This window comes from Amblyomma americanum, chromosome 11 (assembly GCF_052857255.1).
Source record: "Amblyomma americanum isolate KBUSLIRL-KWMA chromosome 11, ASM5285725v1, whole genome shotgun sequence".
Taxonomy (NCBI): domain Eukaryota; kingdom Metazoa; phylum Arthropoda; class Arachnida; order Ixodida; family Ixodidae; genus Amblyomma; species Amblyomma americanum.
Window position 1 is genome coordinate 115,359,956 of NC_135507.1, and position 12,445 is coordinate 115,372,400.

Consider the following 12,445-nt stretch of genomic DNA (forward strand, 5'->3'; position numbering starts at 1 on the left):
TGGATACACGGACCTAGCCAGCACCAGGTAATCGTCCACATAACGAAAAATGCGCATACAACAACCGGCTAGAGTTACCCGCTGCGGTGGCTCAGTCGTTAGGGCGCTCGACTACTGATCCGGAGTTCCCGGGTTCGAACCCGATCGCGGTGGTTGCGTTTTTATGGAGGAAATACGCTAAGGCGCCCGTGTGCTGTGCGATGTCAGTGCACGTTAAAGATCCCCAGATGGTCGAAATTATTCCGGAGCCCTCCACTACGGCACCTCTTCTTTCACTTCCTCCTTTATCCCTTTCCTTACGGCGCGGTTCAGGTGTCCAACGATATATGAGACAGATACTGCGCCATTTCCTTTCCCCAAAAACCAATTAATATTATTATTAACCGGCTAGATCAGTCTCAATTTTCATATCAACCCGGCTTAGATAAATGTAACTGAAAATGTGGGCTGCCCTCGCACCTATGCAAACACCCTATTTTTGCATATAAAGTCTGCCATCCCATTCAACAAACGTGTTACCCAGGTAGTAGGATAACAGTTCCAGAAAGGATCCTGTTGTGATTCCACACTCATTTTGGAACACGCATTCATCGATGTCCTCCGTAATACATTACTGAACATATTGGATTAGTTCAAAGTGTGGAAGAGAATAAAACAAATCTACCACATCTACGCTAAAACCATCAAATAGTGCCGGGCTCTTATTTCGGAGGAAATCAGCCACTGCCTCAGAATTAGGAACGAGAAACGGATCCTTTGCGCTAAGTGACGACAAATGTTTGCAAAGATAGGACGATACAACAAACTGCCAAGAATTGTGCTCAGAGACGATTGCCCGGAACGGAAAGCTAGGCTTGTGCGTCTTAGCACTAAAGAAAATTTCTAGCACCGAGTGTTCAGCTTCCTTCACTTTCTTTGCCATACCTTCTAGCTTAAACTTCCGAAGTAAAGTGACCGTCTTCTGCTTGCTCTGCGCCGGATTCTTAGTGAAACTTCTGAAGTTCTTCATAACTGCTTCATGGGCCTTTTCAGAAAACTGGTCTTCTGACATTAATACAAAGAAACCCTCCTTATCCGACTGGACTGTGCGAAAGCGGTTATTGTACAGATAGTTGACTAATGAGCGAAACTGCTTAGACTTCCCCTTCTAACTAACGCATCTAAACAGCATCAATGAACTCTGACTCCCACTTAGGTCGATCTGCAGCTGGGGATTTAGAAGAGACATCTCGTACAAGCGCCAACCTTTCGACAGTAATCATGCCCGATTCTAGGCAAAACTTCGGTCCAAGACGTAAAGTTTGTGCATGTCTTGGATCCACGGGGATGTCTCCAAGTACCAAAAGCTTCCCTCCCGCAGAAAAATGCCTCTTGGCTTTGTGAAGAGAAGGCCGGACGACGTTCCACAGGAATTCCGTAATCTGGTCTATAGGCCTACATCAATCACGAAAAACACGCTGATTATGGCGAGGTGTCCCGCTGGCGCATGGTGAGCACAACACATCCTTGAAGAATCTTTCCTGGCGCATTCATTCACTTCGAAGAATATTGCAGACTCTCTTCGTGTGCCCCGTGGATGGGCTCAGCCAACCGCAAAGTGCCTGTACATCCTGAGGGCAAATATCTTGCCGACAGTGCCACGAAGCAGTGCGCGCCCGGCAGATGCACACAGCTATAAGCGGAGACAGGACAGCTGGGTTAGAAGAAAGACATAAGAGCGCAAACTGGCAACACAGACAAGGAAGGGAACAGGACGAGCCCTACACTTTCAACAGGGTTTATTCAGGGAAGAGCGTATATATAGCCTCTGACCTTATCCATGCTCTTAATCTCAATTTGATAAACATCTACCTTTCACAGATATGCCTCAAGGAACATCATTTCACTCTGCCGGATAATAACCGAGGTATCACTGATGCAATTGTCCCCTCGTTTTTTTATATAAAAGGCTTCCACGAGCTCACGTTCGGTCTTATCACGGCTTTTCAGTAGCACTTTGCATTAAAGCAGTCGGGGCTTGCAGACTATACGTTTCTCTTTCGAGCATGCTTGGCAGTGGTCTGGAAGATGGGCTCCTTTCTTATTCAAAGAATTCTTGTGTTCAAGCAGGCGCTCGTTAAGACACCGGCCGGTCTGTCCAACGTACACCTTCCCGCATGTAAGCGGGAACTCGTACACCACTCCTTTCTTGCAGCCAACAAGTGGCGTTCGGTGTCTGATGGCGCACTATTGCATTTCCTTTCTCCCAATACGTGAGCACATTCTGGCTAGTTTTCGCGGCGCTGAAAATACCACGTTGACACCGTACTTATTGGCCACCTTTTTGAGGTTATGAGAGGTGTGGTGTACGTAAGGTACAACTTCCGGCCTTTCCAGCCTTTTTTCTTGAGGTCTGTTGTTTTCATTGCTGCCCTTCAGCTTTTTCAGCAAGGTCTGCGTCACGGAGAGAACCAGGGGAGCCGGGAAGCCGGCATTCTGCAACCTGGACACCTGAGATGCAAAGCTTGCGTGCATGGCATGGTGGCAGGACTTCTTTAGTGCGGACGCAAGGCACTGGGAAGCGATAGCCCTCTTAACGGTCTTAGAATGGTTTGAATGAAATGGCAACAAATCTTCCTTGGCGCGTGGACAGTATCGCCAGCAAACATGTGAAGGATGAAAGGTTAGGGTGAGGTCTAAAAACTGTAATTGGTTATTACTGCTAGGCAGTTCGTGAGTGAAGGTGAGGCCCATGCTGTATCGACCAAACGTACCTAAATCATCAGCTACTGCTTCGTCAAAACTAAAATCGCTATCTGCCAACAAGACCAGGTAATCGTCTACATATCTAAAAACGTGGACTATACAATCCGTGTCAACTGCTTCACTCAAGGAGTGGTCAATTTCAGATAAAAATATATTACAGAGTACCGGGGCGACACACGAGCCAATGCAAATGCCCTTTCTTTGTAGATACGTTTGGTCATTGAAATCAATAAAAGTGGCCTTCAGATAAAACTCAAGTAATGACATGAAGTTGTCCACATTCAAACCAGAAGCGTTTTGAAAAGTCGTGGCTCCATTCCTATCAATGCAATCACGCACTGCAGCAAAGAGATGTTGATGCGAAACCGAGTATAAAAGATCTTCTACATCAATGGAAAAACCAGACCTAATGTTCCTATTAGTCTGAAGGAAGGCTATCACAACATCAGAGTTCTTAGTTCCAAAGGGGTCTTCTATTTCCAGAGTCTTCAGGTGCTTCAGCAAAAATTGACTGATTTGCCGTTGCCAAGTATCCTTTTCGCTTACTATTGTCAGGAAAGGTATTTCCGGCTTGTGAGTTCTCGCTGAGAAAAAGACCGAAAGGCAGTTCTTTTCACACTTCCTGATGGCACTAGCTAGTTTATGCAGGTGCAGTTCCTCACAAAACGACACTGCACCTTTCTTCATTTGCTTCGTTTTCACTTCCACGGACCTGAAGTTCTTCTTGACTGCTTCTATTGCCTTTTTGTTGTACAAACCGGACGGTATTATAACAAAACCGCCTTCTTTGTCAGCCTGCACAAGCTGCAGATCATTCGCTCTAAAAAACGAAACGACCTTCATCGTGGGATCAGCTCGATGGCAGTGAGGGTTTGGATCTCTGACTGACCTAGTGAGAGTGTCAACGCCGTCCAAGAGGCACCTTTCTTGGTTTTCTTTCCTTGTTTTGTTGGCAGCATACGGGCAGCATACTACGCCCAAGACCAAGAGTGGCTGGCGGCCATCAGACATCGAGAAAGCAAGAAGCTCGCAGCCCAGACAACAGACCTTTGGTGGAAGTGCACCATGAACCATGTATCGAGACACTTGGAACAACTGAAGAAGGGGCAGACCAAGGATCCCGGACGCCATGATGTGTTAGTCCTGGGAGGAGCTGAACTCCCGGAAGGAATAGCGGCAGTCCTGAAGGAAGGCCCAAAATTCAGCGTACAATCCAAACTCAAGCCACACGAATATCTAGCCCTTAACCGACGACTGGCCAACAAAGCAACTCCGCTGGCGTGTATATATTTGCGACGGATAGTCTCCACAATCCGCTGGACTTCATTCTCTGACAGTGAGTGGTGCTGGTTAACGTTCCGACGTTTGTCTAACTGCGCAGCCAGATGGCCTGTCGATACACTCCGCTCGCGTATATATACTTGCGACGTATAGACTCCACAATCGGCTGGAATTCATTCTCTGTCAGTGAGCGGTGCTGGTTGACGTTTGGACGTTTGTCTAACTGCGCAGCCAGATGGCCTGTCGATACACTCCGCTCGCGTATATATACTTGCGACGTATAGACTCCACAATCGGCTGGAATTCATTCTCTGTCAGTGAGCGGTGCTGGTTGACGTTTGGACGTTTGTCTAAATGCGCAGCCAGATGGCCTGTCGAAACACTCCGCTGGCCTGTATATACTTGCGACGGATAGACTCCACAATCGGCTGGACTTCATTCTCTGTCAGTGAGCGGTGCTGGTTAACGTTTGGACGTTTGTCTAACTGCGCAGCCAGATGGCCGGTCAATACACTCCGCTGGCGTGTGTAAACTTGCGACGGATAGACTCCACAATCGGCTGGACTTCTTTCTCTGTCAGTGAGCGGTGCTGGTTAACGTTTAGACGTTTGTCTAACTGCGCAGCCAGATGGCCTGTCGGTACACTCCGCTGGCCTGTATATACTTGCGATGGATAGACTCCACAATCGGCTGGACTTCAATCTCTGTCAGTGAGCGGTGCTGGTTAACGCTTGGACGTTTGTCTAACTGCGCAGCCAGATGGCCTGTCGATACACTCCGCTGGCGTGTATATACTTCCGACGGATAGACTCCACAATCGGCTGGAGTTCATTCTCTGTCAGTGATCGGTGCTGGTTAACGTTTGGACGTCTGTCTATCTGCGCAGCCAGATGGCCTGTCGATACATTCCGCTGGCGCGTATATACTTCGTCGGATAGACTCCACAATCGGCTGGTCTTAATTCTCTGTCAGTGAGCGGTGCTCGTTAATGTTTGGACGTTTGTCTAACGGCGCAGCCAGATGGCCTGTCGATACACTCCGCTGGCCTGTATATACTTGCGACGGATAGACTCCACAATCGGCTGGACTTCATTCTCTGTCAGTGAGTGGTGCTGGTTAACGTTTGGACGTTTGTCTAACTGCGCAGCCAGATGGCTTGTCGATACACTCCGCTGGCGTGTATATACTTGCGACGGATAGACTCCACAATCGGCTGGACTTCATTCTCTGTCAGTGAGCGGTGCTGGTTAACGTTTGGACGTTTGTCTAACTGCGCAGCCAGATGGCCTGTCAATACACTCCGCTGGCGTGTATATACTTGCGACGGATAGACTCCACAATCCGCTGGACTTCATTCTGTGACAGTGAGTGGTGCTGGTTAACGTTCCGACGTTTGTCTAACTGCGCAGCCAGATGGCCTGTCGATACACTCCGCTGGCGAGTATATAATTGCGACGGATAGACTCCATAATCGGCTGGACTTCTTTCTCTGTCAGTGAGCGGTGCTGGTTAACGTTTAGACGTTTGTCTAACTGCGCAGCCAGATGGCCGGTCGATACACTCCGCTGGCCTGTATATACTTGCGACGGATAGACTCCATTCTCGGCTGGACTTCATTCTCTGTCAGTGAGTGGTGCTGGTTAACGTTTGGACGTTTGTCTAACTGCGCAGCCAGATGGCCGGTCGATACACTCCGCTCGCGTGTATATACTTGCGACGTATAGACTCCACAATCGGCTGGACTTCATTCTCTGACAGTGAGTGGTGCTGGTTAACGTTCCGACGTTTGTCTAACTGCGCAGCCAGATGGCCTGTCGATACACTCCGCTCGCGTATATATACTTGCGACGTATAGACTCCACAATCGGCTGGAATTCATTCTCTGTCAGTGAGCGGTGCTGGTTGACGTTTGGACGTTTGTCTAACTGCGCAGCCAGATGGCCTGTCGATACACTCCGCTCGCGTATATATACTTGCGACGTATAGACTCCACAATCGGCTGGAATTCATTCTCTGTCAGTGAGCGGTGCTGGTTGACGTTTGGACGTTTGTCTAAATGCGCAGCCAGATGGCCTGTCGATACACTCCGCTGGCACGTATATACTTGCGACGGATAGACTCCACAATCGGCTGGACTTCATTCTCTGTCAGTGAGCGGTGCTGGTTAACGTTTGGACGTTTGTCTAACAGCGCAGCCAGATGGCCTGTCGATACACTACGCTGGCCTGTATATACTTGCGACGGATAGACTCCACAATCGGCTGGACTTCATTCTCTGTCAGTGAGCGGTGCTGGTTAACGTTTGGACGTTTGTCTAACTGCGCAGCCAGATGGCCGGTCAATACACTCCGCTGGCGTGTGTAAACTTGCGACGGATAGACTCCACAATCGGCTGGACTTCTTTCTCTGTCAGTGAGCGGTGCTGGTTAACGTTTAGACGTTTGTCTAACTGCGCAGCCAGATGGCCTGTCGGTACACTCCGCTGGCCTGTATATACTTGCGATGGATAGACTCCACAATCGGCTGGACTTCAATCTCTGTCAGTGAGCGGTGCTGGTTAACGCTTGGACGTTTGTCTAACTGCGCAGCCAGATGGCCTGTCGATACACTCCGCTGGCGTGTATATACTTCCGACGGATAGACTCCACAATCGGCTGGAGTTCATTCTCTGTTAGTGATCGGTGCTGGTTAACGTTTGGACGTCTGTCTATCTGCGCAGCCAGATGGCCTGTCGATACATTCCGCTGGCGCGTATATACTTCGTCGGATAGACTCCACAATCGGCTGGTCTTAATTCTCTGTCAGTGAGCGGTGCTCGTTAATGTTTGGACGTTTGTCTAATGGCGCAGCCAGATGGCCTGTCGATACACTCCGCTGGCCTTTATATACTTGCGACGGATAGACTCCACAATCGGCTGGACTTCATTCTCTGTCAGTGAGTGGTGCTGGTTAACGTTTGGACGTTTGTCTAACTGCGCAGCCAGATGGCTTGTCGATACACTCCGCTGGCGTGTATATACTTGCGACGGATAGACTCCACAATCGGCTGGACTTCATTCTCTGTCAGTGAGCGGTGCTGGTTAACGTTTGGACGTTTGTCTAACTGCGCAGCCAGATGGCCTGTCAATACACTCCGCTGGCGTGTATATACTTGCGACGGATAGACTCCACAATCCGCTGGACTTCATTCTCTGACAGTGAGTGGTGCTGGTTAACGTTCCGACGTTTGTCTAACTGCGCAGCCAGATGGCCTGTCGATACACTCCGCTGGCGAGTATATAATTGCGACGGATAGACTCCCTAATCGGCTGGACTTCTTTCTCTGTCAGTGAGCGGTGCTGGTTAACGTTTAGACGTTTGTCTAACTGCGCAGCCAGATGGCCGGTCGATACACTCCGCTGGCCTGTATATACTTGCGACGGATAGACTCCATTCTCGGCTGGACTTCATTCTCTGTCAGTGAGTGGTGCTGGTTAACGTTTGGACGTTTGTCTAACTGCGCAGCCAGATGGCCGGTCGATACACTCCGCTCGCGTGTATATACTTGCGACGTATAGACTCCACAATCGGCTGGACTTCATTCTCTGACAGTGAGTGGTGCTGGTTAACGTTCCGACGTTTGTCTAACTGCGCAGCCAGATGGCCTGTCGATACACTCCGCTCGCGTATATATACTTGCGACGTATAGACTCCACAATCGGCTGGAATTCATTCTCTGTCAGTGAGCGGTGCTGGTTGACGTTTGGACGTTTGTCTAACTGCGCAGCCAGATGGCCTGTCGATACACTCCGCTCGCGTATATATACTTGCGACGTATAGACTCCACAATCGGCTGGAATTCATTCTCTGTCAGTGAGCGGTGCTGGTTGACGTTTGGACGTTTGTCTAAATGCGCAGCCAGATGGCCTGTCGATACACTCCGCTGGCACGTATATACTTGCGACGGATAGACTCCACAATCGGCTGGACTTCATTCTCTGTCAGTGAGCGGTGCTGGTTAACGTTTGGACGTTTGTCTAACAGCGCAGCCAGATGGCCTGTCGATACACTACGCTGGCCTGTATATACTTGCGACGGATAGACTCCACAATCGGCTGGACTTCATTCTCTGTCAGTGAGCGGTGCTGGTTAACGTTTGGACGTTTGTCTAACTGCGCAGCCAGATGGCCTGTCAATACACTCCGCTGGCGTGTGTAAACTTGCGACGGATAGACTCCACAATCGGCTGGACTTCATTCTCTGTCAGTGAGCGGTGCTGGTTAACGTTTAGACGTTTGTCTAACTGCGCAGCCAGATGGCCTGTCGGTACACTCCGCTGGCCTGTATATACTTGCGATGGATAGACTCCACAATCGGCTGGACTTCAATCTCTGTCAGTGAGTGGTGCTGGTTAACGCTTGGACGTTTGTCTAACTGCGCAGCCAGATGGCCTGTCGATACACTCCGCTGGCGTGTATATACTTGCGACGGGTAGACTCCACAATCGGCTGGAGTTCATTCTCTGTCAGTGATCGGTGCTGGTTAACGTTTGGACGTCTGTCTATCTGCGCAGCCAGATGGCCTGTCGATACATTCCGCTGGCGCGTATATACTTCGTCGGATAGACTCCACAATCGGCTGGTCTTCATTCTCTGTCAGTGAGCGGTGCTCGTTAATGTTTGGACGTTTGTCTAACGGCGCAGCCAGATGGCCTGTCGATACACTCCGCTGGCCTGTATATACTTGCGACGGATAAACTCCACAATCGGCTGGACTTCATTCTCTGTCAGTGAGTGGTGCTGGTTAACGTTTGGACGTTTGTCTAACTGCGCAGCCAGATGGCTTGTCGATACACTCCGCTGGCGTGTATATACTTGCGACGGATAGACTCCACAATCGGCTGGACTTCATTCTCTGTCAGTGAGCGGTGCTGGTTAACGTTTGGACGTTTGTCTAACTGCGCAGCCAGATGGCCTGTCAATACACTCCGCTGGCGTGTATATACTTGCGACGGATAGACTCCACAATCCGCTGGACTTCATTCTCTGACAGTGAGTGGTGCTGGTTAACGTTCCGACGTTTGTCTAACTGCGCAGCCAGATGGCCTGTCGATACACTCCGCTGGCGAGTATATAATTGCGACGGATAGACTCCATAATCGGCTGGACTTCTTTCTCTGTCAGTGAGCGGTGCTGGTTAACGTTTAGACGTTTGTCTAACTGCGCAGCCAGATGGCCGGTCGATACACTCCGCTGGCCTGTATATACTTGCGACGGATAGACTCCATTCTCGGCTGGACTTCATTCTCTGTCAGTGAGTGGTGCTGGTTAACGTTTGGACGTTTGTCTAACTGCGCAGCCAGATGGCCGGTCGATACACTCCGCTCGCGTGTATATACTTGCGACGTATAGACTCCACAATCGGCTGGACTTCATTCTCTGTCAGTGAGCGGTGCTGGTTAACGTTTGGACGCTTGTCTAACTGCGCAGCCAGATGGCCTGTCGATACATTCCGCTGGCGCGTATAAACTTCGACGGATAGACTCCACAATCGGCTGGACTTCATTCTCTGTCAGTGAGCGGTGCTGGTTAACGTTTGGACGTTTGTCTAACTGCGCAACCAGATGGCCTGTCGATACACTCCGCTGGCGTGTATATACTTGCAAGAGTGGCAGATCGGGCTAGTTGGTAATTTTCCATAATGCGATACAGCGCGAATAAAGACGGGGACGAAGCGAGACAAGACACCACAGCGCTGACTTCAACTGAATTTTTATTGCGGAAACGTGGTATTTATACAGGAAATGGAGGGGAACGCATGATGCCGCTACTGCTGGAATTGATACGCGGGATGAGATATTTAAAGGCGAAAAGAAGAGGCTGCAACAGCGCACAAGGCTGACTGCTAATAACAAACAACAACGCAGTGCAAGTCAATGATGAACGATAAGACAGGGCACCGGCATTTTGCAACAAAAACACAAAAACAAGAGGCAAAGGGCCTTAAACCGCAGTACAAGGCGAGGAATGAAACTAGGGAGCAAAAAGCAGGGCACTAACATTTTGCTAGGGGAAAATAAAGCCAAAAAAGGGTAAAAAAGATCTAAAACCGTGCGAGAGAGGCTAAAATTGCAGGGCCAAAAGGGGCAAATAAGAGGCTGCTCATGACATGGCGGCAAACACACCTGAAAACTAATAAGAGCCAAAAGGTTCTAAAATCGCTGAAAATCAACCGAATGAAGAAATCACCTAGATGACATATGGCTCAAATAATCTACTTCTCGTTTCGTCAGGGCGATCGAGGGAGAGCTGACACAGTCCTCTCCTAGTTTCAAAATGTGCAATGCCTCCATGATTTCGCGAGTGCTTTGATGGGCATTTTTATCTAGAACAGTGCAATCTTGAAACAACGGCTTGCAAGGGCGAGACAGACACTTCAAGCAATGCACTCCCAGGTTCCTCTTTGCTGTGTTGCTGACGTCATTAGAGTGCTCCATCAGTCGCTCATTAAGGCACCGACCAGTTTGGCCTAGGTAAGCCCTGCCACAACTCAAAGGAATTTTATACACGACACCGACTTTGCAGGATACAAACGGTGAACGGTGTTTGACCGGGCAGGCTGGTTTACGCTCTGCAGGGGCGTTTACTCTGTGGCAGAGCTTGGAGAGCTTGTCGGGAGCCGAAAACACCACTCTAACATCAGCCCGCTGGCCTATTCTCTTCAACCGGTGAGACACCGCGTGCAGGTAAGGAATCACAACAACCTTGTTGTGCTTGTCTGGAGCCGCCACTTCGCGTATTCCTCCCTTAAGCTTCTTCAGGAGGCCTTCTGCTACCGAGATGAGAAGTGTCTTAGGGTAGCCTGCTCTTTCCAGCCTAGAAGACTGTTTGTTAAAGCTGTCACCCATAGAGTGCAGACAAGATTTCTTTAGAGCATTAGTAAAACACAGGTTCGCGATGCCGCGCTTAACAATCTTAGAGTGGGCAGAACTATAAGGAAGCAGGGACTTGCCCCATCTCGGCTCATACCGCCAACATAAGTGTCTTTCTGCTAGAGAAAGCCTTAAATCAAGGAAGCGTAGTGACCCACTCTCAGGTGTCTCATGTGTCAACATGAGAGGTGACAGGCACTGCTCAAAGGAGGAGAGAACACGAGAAACAGTACATGGAAAAGAGCAAACATTGTCAGCAAGTAAAACTAAGTAATCGTCTACAAACCTAAAAACTTTTGTGACAACTGAAGGGAGTCGTTCAGCGAGCAGTCGGTCATGATGGGCAAGGTAGATGTCACTGAGGATGGGAGCAATGCATGAGCCAATGGACACACCGCTTTTCTGAATGTAACTGCTCTCGCCCCGTTTAACAAAAGTGGAATTGAGATAGACCGTCAACAATTCTAAGAAGCCACCTACCGACATACCGGAAGAATTTTGAAATGCAACCGAGCCGAACGCATCGATGCTACTTTCAACGCATGACAAAAGCTTGTCATGTGGCAAAGAATAATAAAGATCTTTAATGTCAACCGAGAATGGCATGAGAGCTCTGCGGTTAGATTTCAGGAAGTCAAGAACATTACCCGAGTCCTTCAGAAGGAAGGGATCGTCAAGTGCCAGAACCTTGAGCCTAGACTGAAGGAATTGCCCCAAAGCTTTCTGCCAAGTGCCATTCTCAGTGACAATTACCCTCAATGGGCAGTCTGCTTTATGCGTCTTCGCTGTGAAGAATATGTCAAGAGTGGTGTTTTCGGCTCCCGACAAGCTCTCCAAGCTCTGCCACAGAGTAAACGCCCCTGCAGAGCGTAAACCAGCCTGCCCGGTCAAACACCGTTCACCGTTTGTATCCTGCAAAGTCGGTGTCGTGTATAAAATTCCTTTGAGTTGTGGCAGGGCTTACATAGGCCAAACTGGTCGGTGCCTTAATGAGCGACTGATGGAGCACTCTAATGACGTCAGCAACACAGCAAAGAGGAAAATGGGAGTGCATAGCTTGAAGTGTCCGTCTCGCCCTTGCAAGCCGTTGTTTCAAGATTGCACTGTTCTAGATAAAAATGCCCATCAAAGCACTCGCGAAATCATGGAGGCATTGCACATCTTGAAACTAGGAGAGGACTGTGTCAGCTCTCCCTCGATCGCCCTGACGAAACGAGAAGCAGATTATTTGAGCCATATGTCATCTAGGTGATTTCTTCATTCGGTTGATTTTCAGCGATTTTAGAACCTTTTGGCTCTTAGTGGTTTTCAGGTGTGTTTGCCGCCATATCATGAGCAGCCTCTTATTTGCCCCTTTTGGCCCTGCAATTTTAGCCTCTCTCGCACGGTTTTAGATCTTATTTACCCTTTTTTTGACTTTATTTTCCCCTAGCAAATTGTTAGTGCCCTGCTTTTTGCTCCCTAGTTTCACTCCTCGCCTTGTATTGCGGTTTAAGGCCCTTTGGCTCT